General features: G+C 43.5%; 1 long non-coding RNA gene across 1 annotated transcript in view; it reads left to right on the forward strand.

The window, feature by feature from the left end:
* Positions 1-1,064: 1,064 nt before the first annotated feature.
* Positions 1,065-15,830, forward strand: part of LOC121282632 — a 103,361-nt gene continuing 88,595 nt past the window's right edge. Inside the window, exons 1-2 of the long non-coding RNA XR_005944085.1 lie at positions 1,065-1,084; positions 1,204-1,253. This is a non-coding gene — a long non-coding RNA (uncharacterized LOC121282632). The remainder of the gene's footprint in view (positions 1,085-1,203; positions 1,254-15,830) is intronic.

Consider the following 15,830-nt stretch of genomic DNA (forward strand, 5'->3'; position numbering starts at 1 on the left):
GTTCCTACCTAATCTAGCTTCTCATGCCTCACTTTACCCTCACAGTGCCATCTGATGTACAGATTTGCAATTATATTCCTCTTTCATTCTGCCCTCTTCCCACATCCCAACCTTATCCTTTTGCTCTTATGGTTTCAGATACCCAAGAACTCTTGCGTAGTTAGAAAAAGAAGAGATTGATAAAAAATAAACACCGTCACTTAATCTCACACTCCCAGCAACTAGCTCAGACACTGGCATTGCTCAAAGTTAAAGGGAATCATAGGGACGGGGTCTGCACATGGTGAGTCAGCAGAAATGAGTAAGCGGCAGCCAGGGCAGGGTGAATGGATAGCATGGGTGCCATCTCCCCGCACAGCAAGGTCACATATAAGATCTACAGCAGAGGATTCAGATGAGGACTTCAATGGGGCAGTTTACAGATAATGGCTAATGGACATGTACACAAAAATGCTTAGTGTGATAGCAGGATTGCCAGAAACCCTGATGTTACTGTCAAGGAGCATGGAGGAAACTAGCTCTGAATTGGCACAGGGTTTTGTGCAGAGCCTGGACCATCCTTTGCAACATGCAAATGGTGATGCTCCATCAGAACACTTCCAGATCCAGCCATGGTGCAGCATGTGAGTTGTCTCAGCTTCCATTGGAGCACAAGCAGAAGCTACCCAATGTCTGAGTGCTGCAGTGGAAGCTCAGTCTGAGGTCATGCAATCAGTATTCAAAGCAGGAATGCAGGCTCTCACAGCAGTCCAGCAATCAGTGCTCCTGCAGATTTCTAGGATTGCTGAGATACCACCTCAGGGAATTGGCAACAGCTTCAAACAGCACAAACCTGCTTTCCTCTCGCTAGGTAGCAGCTTTTGTGCTCCCACCACGACCATTCTATAAGTGCCTTACTGTTGCCTGTCAACCAGCCAGCCCACACTGTTTCCCCGATGATGCAGTCCAAAGCCAGGTCTTCTACGCCCAGAGCTTCTTGACGGGGTCCTGCAAGACCATCTTTAGTCTCCCTCATTCAAGTCAGCAGCCTTCCACTAACAATGATGCAGCCAATGGGGTAGCACTGTATAGGACACTACACCAGGTGAGTCAGGCACTAAGAGGATGCTCAAGGATAATTAGTTGAACTTTATATGGAATATTGGATGCGTTTTTGGATAAAGTTGATATGGAATGGTTATTTTATGATGCCTTTTATTTCAGGACTCTGGTTAAAGGGACCTGGTGATGGTCTGCAACAGATGGATGACAAGGTGTGGAAAAGATGAACAATGGTGATTTGGGATTATATTCACAGGAACTGAAGTCAAGCGAGGTACTCATGGGCAGCCTGTCCCGAATGTGGATGTGCAGCTGTCTCCTCCCTTCCCCTCCTGTTTGTCCTCTTCCTCCTCCTCCAGAGGTAATCACAGAATCCATAGCAGCAATGGCTGTACCCTCATGATGACCAGGTTGTGGAGCAAGTAACAAACCATCACAAATCAGAATGCACACTGTGGCGAGTACTGCTAGGCCCCTCCAGAGCAACTGAGGCAGCTGAACCGTTGCTTCAGCAGCCCAATCTCAGCATGATGATGTTTCCCATGGCACCATGGCTCTTATTATGTGAGTGATGGTCATGTATGGTGAGGTTGCAGAAGGCAGTCATGACCCGGGTGTAGAGTGGATAGCCTTATCATTCAGCAGCCAACCTTTGGTTTGACATAATGGCTGAAAGATTGATGGAACAGTGGACTGGTGCAGAATGAATGCCTTATGACTGCTGCCTGTATAGCGGCAATTCACCAGCATGATGTGCTGGGTATGGTCGCAATCCAACTGCACATTGAGTAAGTGGTACCCTTTGCAGTTTTGGTACAGCTCACCATTGAGATGTGGCACGTGCAAAGTCACCTGTGTGCACCTGATGTAACCGTGCACCATGGGGAAGCTCACTATCCTGGTAAAGCCACATGTGCATTCCCCTGCTTCTTCTCTCTATTCAGAAAGAACATAACGAAATCCCTCTCCACGCAGAAGGATCCTCTGTCATTTCTCAGATGTGGCAATGGATTAAAAATGGGGAGACATGAAATATGTAGCCTGCTTCAGCCTGAAAGGCTCATGACATAAAAAAATTCAGATTCACAGTCATCTTCACAGTCACTGGCAGTGCAGTCCTCACACAGTTCTGAAGCTGCAGGTCTGGTTGCAAGAGCTGGTAGAGTTTTGTGAGCACATACTTTGTGAATTGTGAACAGCACAATCACTGCTCCTGGATAAATTGGAGGTAAGAAAAATGTTCCTGGAAGACCTGAGCTGGACAAAGCCTCCTGCTGGGTGTCCGTCTCCTCTTCATCCTCCTCCCTCTGTGAGTAGCTAGCCTTCTTATTTGCTGTCTCTGCACCACCTTCCTCTCATGCTGCAACCCGAGGGGTCTGTTACTATGGCACCCATGACAGAGACAATGCCATTACAGCCACAGCCAATACCTTCCCCATTTGCAGCGTCACTCCCTGCAAAATTCGCCAACTATAAGCAACTCCTTAAAACACCCAGCAAATCCACAGACTCAGTCAGTACCAATGTAAAATAGGCAGCAACTAACATGCAAGTTGATGATGCTCCTCGTAGGGGTATCTTCCTGCTGCTGAACAGAAGTTTATTCATGTAGGTTTAAGAGAGGGTGTTAATTAGAATGGCGAGGTCCAAATGGCAGTGTGGCATCAAATTAGTTAGACTTTTGATTGACGTCACAACCTACATACTCTGCAAATCTCCAATGCATGCTCAAAAAACCAGCACTAACATCGTTGTAGGGTAATGAGTTAATAGATATGTTAATGATACCATGCTGCTATTAATGATGTAAGTGTGACATCAGCAGTCAGATGACCGAGAGGCGTCAAGAGCGCTAAGCGCAGAACAGTCTGTGTCTTGAATACCATATGTTTATCCTGAGGTCTTTGTAAATAGTTCTTAATAAATTGTTTGAAGTTAAACTATACTGACTAACTTAAGTCTGTCCAAAGGAAGCAAAGCCTCATCAATGTTTGGAAAGATTAGAAAGCATGGTAGTAGTGAAACCTCACTAAAGCTCGGCAATAACATTGAAACAATCCTTATCCAGGTGACATTCACCGCAAGCCACACTGGGTGTGAGCAGTGTAGCTGCCATTTTGCTACTAAGCCAAATCTTGCAGCCATAACCTATAAACACATGTTAGCATCTTATACTAGGGTCAGATTGTACAGCAGAAAAATAACTGGTGACAAACAAATTGGAACTTGAAGGGTGCAAAACATTTTTAAAATTGAAAATAGAGATTGCTTTTGGCTTGAAACATGCCTGGGACGGATTGGATAGCCATTGTGATTGTTCCTCCACAAAAGGAGAGAATGCATGTCAGTGCCACATATGAGAAAAATGACAGCTGAACATCAGCTTCTATTAATGCCATTATATTAGTGCCACTTCAGAGTCTGATATGAGAAACTTCCACTTAAAAGTTATTTTGGTCCATGTACCATGTATTTGATACATCTGTTTGTTCCTTGTTAAGTTGATAAGAGTATGCTATTTTCCTTCTCAACTTTTACTTTTTAACAGAACATGACACAAAGGCAACAATAAAATAATACCACACTCTATAATTTTTGTTCCATTGGAAGGGTAGCATAGTTGAAATAGATGTTGCGAAGGGAATGATTAAATGGATTTGCTGAGGCTACTGGTGGGGGGTTTTAATCTGAGACAATGGGTGGGATTTAATGTTGGTGACTGTGTTTGCCTCTAGCTGGAGAACTGGTGTTTCACCTCCATTGGGGAAGGCCCTCTGGAATTAGGTGCCCATTAGATATTTAACTGGCCAGTGAGGACCATGGCCAGATTTAGGAATCGGGGGTAGAAATCTCATGTCGTGAGTGCTGTCGGCCAATCAGAGGCCTGCAGTTCTCCCTTGCTCATTAGCACCATTAGGAGCAATGGCTGCTGCCAGTAATGCACCCACCAAAGGCCTAAATTCAATTAGGGACCCAGGCTACAGGTGAGTGAGGATAGGGTAAGGGCCACGGGGAGATGTCGCTGGCTGGTTTGGGGGTTGGGAAGGGTCGGAACAAAGGGAATCAGGGGCGTTCAGTGGTCTCCCCCCACCCCTTGCCAATACCATGTCCCTCCATCAGGCGCTGAGTCACTTAGAAAAAGGACTACCCCCAAGAAGCCAGGGCTTAAATGGGAGGGGGTGAGATGGTGGAATCTCAACCATGCATCCTCCCACCTGAGCTGCCCCCAAACTATTCACCATGGGAAGTATTAAATTCCACCCAATGACTCTGTTGCTCTATACTTTTGAAGTTGGTTTCTTGTAGAATTACCACACCTGGTTGGATATACCCCAGGAGGTTTCACTGACGATTCCAGGACAAACTTGGAGAATTGACAACCCTAGTTCTTGCCCTTAGCTAAGACACCAGGGATAACATCGTGCTCTTCTTCAAAATAGTGTCACGGGACCTTTAAATCCACTGGAGCAGGATCTTGTTTTAATATCCCAAAAGACCCCTGAATGTGCAGCACATCCTCAATACTGCACTGGAGTATCAGCCTTGATTTTTCTGCTCAAGTCCTGAGTGAACTTGAGCCAAACCAAACTGGTTGCAATAAAATGTGAGATGCTCGCATTCACACAGCCATTTAATTAACCTTAATGTGAGTCTTAGGTAGAATTCTCTGTAATGCACAGTAAATGCGACGGCTGCCATATTTATGGGCACTTTTCATCACACAAGATTTCTTGCTGATCAAAGCGTAGATCTCCCATGAAGTGGATTAATCACAAACCTGGTGCAGAGGCAAAAACATCAGGAAGACCCAAGGTTTTGTCTCTGGTGAATGAATTCATCTCAATCAGAAATAATATCCAAACATTTTCCTATAATATCCCTGGGATGGAGAAGGTAAATGGCAGCCAGGATTCCAGCACTTAATTGATTTTCAGCCACTTCTGCTGCAAAGTGCACCAGTATACAGGTCAATTGAACACAGTACCAAGCTCAGTTATGGTGGTCACTCGAGATGGACCACCCACTATCATAATCCAGATTCACTCTTGAAGAATAGCCAGTTCAGCACAGTCCCAGAGGATGGCTGGCACCTGTGGAAATGTACCCCAGCATGAATCACCATATTCAAGAGAAGGCAGAAAATGTGGAAAATTGGAAAGAAACAAAGCAGAGACCATGGGGTTGAGTTTGAAAGATGTCTAATAATTCTCAGAAAAAGCTGTGTATGCACATCAAATCAATTGTTCAGTGTAGTTGGAGGTCATGTCAGAAATAAGTTTGCAAAGCATTTTGAGTTCTCAATCACAGAATACAAAGTAATTTAAAAGATTTCTTCTCTGATAATTTTATTTTAAATTTTGAAACCTTTCTTATGAATAATCATTTTAAATAAGTGCAGTATTCACCCAATTAGAACTCTGCTCTTCATGAATGCTACCAACCAAGCCATAGTTAATACAGAACACTTTGAAATGTACAACCTCTGCCACATGCAGAGTTTTGACAATGTCAAAGATTCATTTTGTGGTTTCATAGGTGCTAAAAGATTTGTCTTCTCCTGTGTAATGTTGTTAAATATACCGATCTTATTCCATATACTGACATTTCACTCGAGTATCTAGACAAACCCTGCACTGTTGCCGAATTTAACAACAAGGCGCAAAAATGTGTCCAGTTCTGGCTGGGCCATGTATAGACTGTCTGTGGACACGATAAGAAGACTTGAGTATCATTGAGAAAAGACACATGCTAAAGTTTTTCAGCTTGCCCTCATCAGGACATTTGCAAGAAGGTAAAGGGAACAATAAGTGATACTCTATGAGAAAAGAGTGGCTATTGGTTAGCAAGTAGACTCTGATTGGTAGAGGCATTGCCATGGAGAATACACTCATTAACTGATGACTGACAGTTAACTGCCAAGCTTTGTTTAAATTCAAACCAGGTAGGTTGACTCTGATTAGTCAAAGCATTGCCCTGGGGAATGAACCAGAGTTTGAACAAAGCTTGGCAATTAGCTGTCAGTCATCAGTTAACTGGTGCATTCTCCATGGCAATGTCTCTACCAATCAGACTCCATTTGCCAAGCAATAAGCACTCTCTTCTCATGAAGTATCAATTATTGTTCCCTTTACATTTGGTATTCTTGGGAATGTCCTGATAAGTGCAAGATGAAAAAGCTTCAATATGTGTCTTTTTTCAGTGGTACTCCAATTTTGTACTACCAAATGATATTTCATTTGTCCTCCCAATGGGACTAGCAAGTGCAATACCAAGCAGGATAAAACCAGGAGAGTGTACACTGAGGTTTTTAGTGCACTGCTCTGCTGATTCAGGATCCCATCACATATTGAAGCTAAAATAAATATCAATTTCACACTTGATAAAGGAGGAAACACGCCTCTCAGTTCTTGTAAGAAATGAATTAGTTGTCAATATAAATATGTTGATTGAAACAGTAGAACTTGGTAAAAGGTCATTCACTGGCAGTTATTTTTAAAAAAAACTAATGGAACATAAACTGGCCTTCAACTACCAGATATACGTTACAGCAGGTGGTGGAAAATCAGAACTCAAAATGCTTTGCAAACTTATTTCTGACATGACCTCCAACTACACTGAACAATTGATTTGATGTGCATACACAGCTTTTTCTGAGAATTATTAGATATCTTTCAAACTCAACCCCATGGTCTCTACTTTGTTTCTTTCCAATTTTCCACATTTTCTGCCTTCTCTTGAATATGATGATTCTTGCTGGGGTACATTTCCACAGGTGCCAGCCATCCTTTGGGACTGTGCTGAACTGGCTATTCTCCAAGAGTGAATCTGGATTATGATAGTGGGTGGTCCATCTCGAGTGCCCACCATAACTGAGCTTGGTACTGTGCTCAATTGACCTGCATGCTGGTGCACTTTGCAGCAGAAGTGGCTGAAAATCAATTAAGTGCTGGAATCCTTGCTGCCATTTACCCTTCTCTAACCCAGAGATATTGTAGGAAAACGTTTGTATATTATTTCTGACTGAGATGAATTCATTCACCAGAGATGAAATATTGGGCCTTCCTGACATTTATGCCTCTGCACCAGGTGTGTGATTAATTCACTTCATGGAAGAACTACGCTTTGATCAGCAAGAAATCTTGTGTGATTAAAAGTGCCTATAAATGTGGCAGCCATCGCATTTACTGTGCATAACAGAGAATTCTACCTAAGACTCACGTTAAGGTTAATTAAATGATTGGGGAAATCAGTTCTATATATATGCACAGCACCCTGACTGTAACATTTGGTTTGTTGTGCCTAATTATAAAAGTTCATTTATTTCCAAAAATTCCCTGAGTTTATTCTGTCTTCTTCCTGTCACACCCATGGATTTCTTTCCCTTAGGTTTCTGAACTCCTTGCGGTAGATTGCCACCCATGACCCATCACCATGGTGCAGACTCACAAACCAGAAAGGCTCTGGGATCAATCCTTGGTTTAGGATGAGTTAGCTCATTCTTGTTGAATCCCAATGAGCATATTGCAATTAGCCTCAATATCCATATACTACAGATCCTCATCATTATAATCTGACCCCATTGGAAGCACACCTATTGCCACTGGATTGAATGTCAAGCTGATTCAGTACACTTATAATGGACCCTATACTCCCCCCAAATCCTGTCAACACTCACTGCCAGGCTCATGTCTAAAGAGCAGGCAATTTTGGCAAGATATCGGGGACCATAGAAAAACTAAACATTTACAACACAGAAAGGGGCCATTCAGCCTATTGTGTCTGTGTTGGCCAAAAAAAAAAAGCTACCCAGCCTAATCCCACTTTCAAGCTTTTGTTCCGTAGCCCTCTAGGCTACAGCACTTCCAGTGCATGTCCAAGTACTTTTTAAAAAGACAATGAGAATTTTCGGCAGCGAAATCCAGTACTCCAACACCCTCTGGTTGTAAAAAAAAATTCTCCTCAACTCCCTCTAATCCTTCCACCAATTATCCTGTTGTCCCTGGGGTCAATGTCCAATATAAATCATTGATTTCAGAACATATTAAGTGTGAAAACAGGAAGATAAACCAAAACCCTCACAGACCAACTGCTATTATTTAATGCTAACCTTCCACAATCTATTTTTATTATTCATTTATATTTAACTTGCAGTGATTGGTGCAATTGCAATGACTTCCTTGCCAAGCAAGTGTGTTAGAAATCTGGAAAATCTAAACCAGATAAAATTTGTATTTAAATAGTCACAAATGAACTCATATCATTGACCCCAATGTACACTCACCCCTTACCTCATGAGGGACATATTTGTTTCAAAAACACAACTGTTGCTGACTAATTTGTTGCTGATGTCTATCTATTCTATTCTGCTGCTAATATAAATTCTGTCACACCTAATCCAAACTCTTACTTGATCCCTGAAGAAAGAATTTGCTTTTAACAATTTAACAACCTTAAATAACTTCAGGACCGCCCAAAGCACTTTTACAACTAATATAGTACAGTCATTGTTGTAATGTAGGAAATGTGGAAGGCAATTTGCACCCAACCAGATCCCATAAATAGTAATGAGATAATGACCAAATAGTCTATTTTAGTGATTTGGGTTAAAGGGTAAACATTGGCCCTGATACTAGGGAGAACTCCCCTGCTCTTCTTCAGATAGTGCTATGGGATCTTTTATATCCAACTGCGATGGCAGAAAATACCTTGATTCAACATCTTGTGGAGTCATTATAATATGGAAGGAGGCCATTCTGCCCACTGAGTCCATGCTGGCTTTCTGTAATCCAAAAAGTTGGCATCCCTGACAGTGCTGCACATCTTCAGTACTGCACTGAAGTGCCAGTCTAGATTGTGCCTTTGGAGTGGGATTTGAAACCATGACTTTCCGGTGCAAAGTTGAGAGTGCTACCACTGAACCAACACTGACACAATAACAATTAGACTTGAATTGACCAGTGAAGGAACTACAATTACAGCATACACCAGATTAAGTTACAGGTGGTTAGCAACAGAATAATACAGCATGGATTATATAATGCAGTACTGTGATCATTACAAGTAGTGAATTCCTCAATTTAGAAATAGAATTCACTGAACTTGCAGTTTATCTGTTCAATAGTTCATCATGATACAATATTACTATATCATCTATAACAGCCCAAGAATGCAACAAGAAGAACTTGCATTTATATAGTGCCTTTAAGGTTGTAAAACATCCCAAACTTCGCAGGGGTGTTATCGAACAAAAATTCACTATAGCCACATAAGGGAATAATAGGGAAGATGACCAACAGTTTGTTCAAAGAGGCAACTCTTAAGGAGTGGTTTTAAGGAGGAAAGAGAGACAGAGAGATGTAGAGCTTTGACAGGGGGGAATTGCAGAGTTGGGGCTGAGGCAGCTGAAGGCACAGCTGCCAATGGTGAATGGGGAATGCACAAGAAGCCAACATTGGAGAAGAGCAGAGATCTTGGAGAGTAACAGAGCTTGAGGATGTTACAGAGATAGGGAGGGAAAAGGCCATGGAGGGATTTGAAAACTAACATTAGAATTTTAAAATTGAGGCATTGCTGGACTAGAAGTTAAATTTTGATCAGTGGACACAGGAATCATGCTCCTTGGTGAGAGTTAGGGTCATGGACCGCGGAAGTTTGGCTCAGCTGAAGTTTATGAAGGGTGGAGTTTTGAGACTGACCAGGAGAGTGGTGGAAGATTTAAATCTAGAAATAACAGCTTGGTTGAGGGTTTCAGCAGCAAATGAGCTAAAGCACTGTTGAAATCTGCAATGTTACAGAGCTGGAAGTATGTGGTCTTGATAATGGGCCAGCTATGTGGTTGAAAGCGCAATGTGGGTTGATGCTGGAAGATTACAAATTGTTCAGCCTCAGACAGTTGCCAGCGAGATGGATGGAGTCAGTGGTGAGGGATGGAGTTTGTGATCCAATACCACACAGGGGAGGAAACTGATGCACTGAGAGGGAAATGCACTGCCTCCTCTCTTTCCACAGAGAAGCAAGCAAAGAGTGCACATGGTTTTGCTCAGATAATGGGCTTCCCTGTGGTGCAGTGTGCCATTGACCACAGACACATTGCTTTGTGGATGCCACATACATTCAGAGATGTATTGCGCCCACTAAGGGTTTAATTTCCTCAAAGTGCAGCTGGTGCGTGACCATGTTCAGTGTGTCGTGCATGTCAATGCTCAATATGTTGGCAGCAGACAAATATCTTTGTTCTGTAACAAAATGCTTTGCCATCCAAATTTGTGCCAATATGAGAGATCTGAGGTTGGCTGCTCATGACAAGAGCTATCTTCTGACCACCTGGCTTGTGACACCAGTGCTCAACCCAAGCGCACGAGGGTAGGGTGCATATAATAAGAGCCATGCTCCTAGGTGAAATGTCATTGAGCAGACTAATAGAGTGGTGAAGCAACCCCTTTATTTGCCTTGAGCATTCTATAGAAGCTGTACTCAGTCGTGGTTTGAGGAGAAGGAAAAGAATGAGGAGGAAGAAGAGAGGAGAAGAGGAAGAGGTGGAGGAAGGGGGAGAGGAAGCATCCCTTTTCAGGCCAGGCTGCCCATGTTGGCTCACCCAACTGTGCTGTGAGTGAATTTAACCCCAATTTCCCATTCAGTCCCACACTTTACCCTCCCTGTGTTACAGATTATCACAGTATGCTCTTGGCCACAATGCTGAGACAAAAGCAACTGGAACGACCATTCCAAACCAACTTTCTCAAACAAAGCAGGACAAATCCAATCAGACCAATTACCACCCTATCAGTCTACTTTTGATCATCAGTAAAGTGTTTGAAGGTGTCATCAACAGTGCTATCAAGCGGCACTTACTTAACAATAACCTTCTCACTGACATTCAGTTTGGGTTCTGCCAGGGCCACTCAGCTCCTGACCTCATTACAGTCTTGGTTCAAACATGGACAAAGGAGCTGACCTCCAAAGGTGAGGTGAGAATGACTGCCGTTGACATCAAGGCAGCATTTGACAGAATGTGGCATCAAGGACCTCTAGCAAAACTGGAGTCAGTGGGAATCATGGGGAAAACTCTCCGCTGGTTGGAGTTATACCTAGCACAAAGAAAGATGCTTGTGGTTATTAGAGGTCAATCATCTCAATTCCAGGACATCACTGCAGGAGTTCTTCAGGGTAGTGTCCTAGGCCCAATCATCTTCAGCTGCTTCATCAATGACTTTACTTCCATCATAAGGTCAGAAGTGGGGATGTTCGCTGATGATTGCACAATGTTCAGCACCATTCGAGACTCCTTAGGTACTGAAGCAGTCCATGTCCAAATGCAGCAAGATCAGGACATATCCAGGCTTGGGCTGACAAGTGGCAAGCAAAGTTTGTGCCACACAAGTGCCAGGCAATGACCATCTCCAATAAGAGAATCTAACCATCAGTCATTGTCATTCAATGGCATTACCATCACTGAATCATCCACTATCAACATCCTGGGGTTACCATTGACCAGAAGCTGAATGGGACTAACCATATAAATATTGTGGCTACAAGACTGGGTCAGAGTCCAGGAATCCTGTGGTGAGTAACTCACTTCCTGACTCCCCAAAACCTGTCCACCATCTATAAAGCACAAGTCAGAAGTGTGATTGAATATTTCCACTTGCCTGGATGAGTGTAGCTCCAACAACACTCAAGAAGATTGACACTATCCAGGACAAAATAGCCCCCTTGATTGGCTCCCCTCCCACAAATATTTACTCCCTCTAGCACCAACAGTGGCACCAACAGTACCATCTAGAAGATGCACTGCAGAAGCTCACCATGTCTCCTTGGACAGCACCTTCCAAACCCATGACCACTGCTTCCTAGAAGGGCAAGAGCAGCAGATATTTGGGAACACCAGCACCTGGGTGTTCGTCTCCAAGCCACACACTATCCTGACTTGGAAATATATCATCGTTCCTTCACTGTCACTGGGTCACAATTCTGGAACTCCCTCCCTGACAGCACTGTGGATGTACCTACAGCACATGGACTGCAACGGTTCAAGAAGGCAGCTCACCACCACCTTCTCAAGGGCAATTAGGGATGGGCATTAAATGCTGGCCCAGCCAGTGATGCCCACATCCTGTAAATGAATTTTAAAAAACTCTCCAGTATTCCACACAAAAGTGAACTAATCATCCTTGTGCAATGCTTCAGTGCCAGCCTTCCATGTGCCTTTGCCTGCTCTAGTCCTCCCACACAGTGCTACCCCAGTGGCTGCAGCTTGACTGGCAAAAAACTATTGATTCCAGTGGCGTGGCAGGGATGGGAAGATGAATGCTATCATCCTGAGGGAGGATCCGTGGAGAGCCAGTGCCACTCCAGCAGTGCCCTTGCTGTTGCCTGTCGGTCTGCCAGCTCAGTCTGTTTCCACCCATGTTGAGGTGGTGTAGTCTAAAGCTGGGCTTTCCAGGGCCAGGGCTGTACAAGGTCATCCTGGAAGTCCATCTACCGTCTTCCACTCAGAAAGTCAGTAGCCTTTCACCACAGCCATTCTCCAGGGACAGTGCATCAGTTATACTAATAATGTGTTGGAGTGTCGTGACACTCTGAAAGCCCCTTTGAACACTGGTATCTGCAGCTATGATGACTTGAGTCTGAGCTTCCACTGCAGCACTCAGATATTCAGTGGTCTCTGCAGCAATGGAAGCTGAGACATCGGCTTTTAGATGCTGCATCATATTTGGTTCTGCAAGCATTCTCATAGAGCCAGCCAGCACTTCCATGCTGGAAAATATGAGCTTTAAGCTCTACGCAAAGCCCTGTGCAATGTTGGTGCTACACTCCTCCATTCTCCTTCATCTTAAGTCTCTTCTTCCTCTGCCATTCCTGCATCACTGCCAAATCAAATTTCAGCTCTTTATGTGTCCTGAAGAGAAAGAGCACAAGGATAGAGTTGCGGTGACTGGAGAGGGCGAAAGCAAGAGAGGCATGCTTGGATCACCTGTAGTTTGTATATCAGAGGAGAACCTGGGACGGGGGCAGGTAGGATGTGAGAAAGAGGATTGATTAGCTATGAGCCTGCCATCCTCTTGTATTATTTTAGCCTGCTGATAGCCCCCATTGGCATTAGAACATGCAGGCGTGCTTGTCCCCCACTGGTTAGCCCCTGATGCTTGTGGTCATATGACAGCATGTCCTGCACGAAATTGGAAAGCCTGTCAGTGAGTATGGTACACTGTTTTTGGGTGATGTATCAGTCATAGATAAATAGCTGGAAATGCATGCAAGGTGTAAAATGTGGGTGTGAAGCTGCAGCAGCGCTAACTGCTAAGGGTGAAGTGAAGCCATGAATGTGATGTATGAGTTGCAGTTGATAGAATGTTGGTTAGTGATCAATGGTGTTGTGGTGAATTGTTCAGTGTGTTATGTTCACATGAGGGATAAAAATGACTCCCTTATTATATCACTCTAAGTATGACCATAACAGACTTTTCTATGAATTTAGTGAAGTGTAGGAATTTACTCATTCTCTGTGCTCAACCCTTTGCTTGCTGATTGCAAAGAAACTAATCTGGCAGGCTTTCTTGAGTTTAATAAGAAAAAGGGATTAGTTTTTATTGTGTTAAAAACCCATCCATGTAAAGATATAAAATATTTTAAAATGTAAACCCAAATACACACAGTAATGCAGAATTACAAGTTAAAGAATAGAAAGTCATTTTCTTAGTCAAATTAAAATTGAATGTGAATAAATAGAGAGTACGCTTTTTGAGTCCTTTCCTGATATCTGTGGCTGTGGCAGATTTTTTGCACTGTGGCTTTGAAAAATCACTGGTGTTTAAACCCAGATAAACTTCAATTTCTGGAGACAGTTTATTTTTAAAAACATAATCTGTCTTTTCCAAAAGTAGATGATTTTTGCACTTGAGTTTCTTTCAATGGAAATTCTCTATCTAAGTGCTGGATTTCAAACTGGAATAGAAATAGGGTCTTGAACTTGGGAACAAAGGGGAGAGGAAGAGTATTACTACCTTACTGGCAGGTTCCTTCCAGATTATTGATCAACAGCTTATGTTTTGCAATAGAAGAGATTTCAAAAATGGTTATACACATGACCGCTCTCCTCATTGATTTCAGCGGGTATTTGCTTAACTCATGTCTGGATAGGCCATGGCTAATGTCTTTATGACCAATGTGATTAGATTATGAAATGCCCCAGCCCTTTCGAATGATCTAGTATCCATCTTGATGAGATAAGTAGAACACCCTTCCATATAGCTATTGTTCTGATAGACTTTCTGTCTCCACTTGAGAGGCAGCCTTATAGGAATGCAAATGTGAGATCCAGTACAGTTTCAGTAAATCTTTTGAAGCAATTCTTGCCATCAACAGCTGTAAACTTCTTTTAGAGGGTGCCTGGGCATGTCTTAATTGTATTCAAATTGGAACCTTCCAGAAAATTGTTCAACTTGTAATACCAGATGTCAGGTGACTTGTAGTAGCCATATTATGTCAGTGTATTTGCTTGTTTTTAAAAAATCCTTTTTAAACTGCTCAATATATGTTTGATCAGATGATAATATTAAAGATTGATATCATTCATGTACAAGTCATATCATCGTGACAAGCGCGTAAGGCAAGTAGTTCAGTCGTAAGGGTATAACATTTAAGGGTGTATTCACTGACATTGACCTTTCATGTGAAGTTATTAGACTTCTTCTTGCACTCCATCCAGGTCCTAGAGGTTACACTACTTGCATTGACAGCAATGGTTATCTGCTTCTGCTAACTTCACAAAGTTGGTCAGGAGGACCTCCTTGCTCCTTGTTGACAGAGGACCTCTCTCGTCCAGTCTACCTTCTGTACCAAGGCACGCAGTGCTGCATCAGTGAGCTTTGAGCTGGATGCGCCGAGCATGTTTTCGACGGGGGTGTGTAAAATAGGTTGGCTGGCTAGCCCACCGCCTTCCTGCACAACCCGAGCTCACCTCCATAATACACTAGGCACACTCTCATCATATGTAAATAAATAATTAAGTGTCGTTTAGGCTAACATAACATTGTTGGCATGGGCAGTCAAGCAGGAGTGGGACGTCTGTTTTAAAGGCCTCAATGAGAAATGATGGGAAAGAGGGGAGCACAACTTTCAAAGGTGTCCTGCTGCATAAGGACACTGCCCCCAAGATATTACTGCCCCGCATCCTTCCACGCCGCTTGCCTGACAGGACCCAACCCCCTCTGCTCCCTCCCTGGGCTCTGCAATCTCTCCCCACCCTAAAACCCCAGGACTTAGCTTCTCGGGCAGCCTTGATCTTCTTTAGGCTTTCTTCCTGCAGTCCTGGCGCGCACGCTACTCATCTCTGGCACTGCCGGGTCTGACTTAGCTGCCGGCTAATCAGATTGGCCAGTAGCTCCTGAGGGCAGGGTTTCCTTCCGAGTGAGGGGCAAAAGTCCCACTTTCCATGAATTTAGCTCACCTACAGTGCATTATGGCTGATGGGCAGGCTGGCATGCAGAAGCTTGCAGCTGAATTTACTTCCGGGGCTGTTGAGCAGTCCTACTCCACCCCTACCCAATGCCACCCCCGTAAAATGCAACCCCTTGGAGCTTGCTCTTTGCCCTGTTGCACCATATTCACTCTTCTTGCACATCAGACAACCTTCCCCAGCCACTTCCAGCACTTGTTGCAACCAGAACACACCTCCTCTTTAAGAGATACAGGCTAGTTTTAAGCAGAACTAGTTTCATGCAACTTAGGCTCCCTAATTAGACATGTAGCCACTCAATCATCCAGTTAATGCTAAACTGCACGTGGCT

The sequence above is a fragment of the Carcharodon carcharias genome, chromosome 9 (genome assembly GCF_017639515.1).
Source record: "Carcharodon carcharias isolate sCarCar2 chromosome 9, sCarCar2.pri, whole genome shotgun sequence".
Taxonomy (NCBI): domain Eukaryota; kingdom Metazoa; phylum Chordata; class Chondrichthyes; order Lamniformes; family Lamnidae; genus Carcharodon; species Carcharodon carcharias.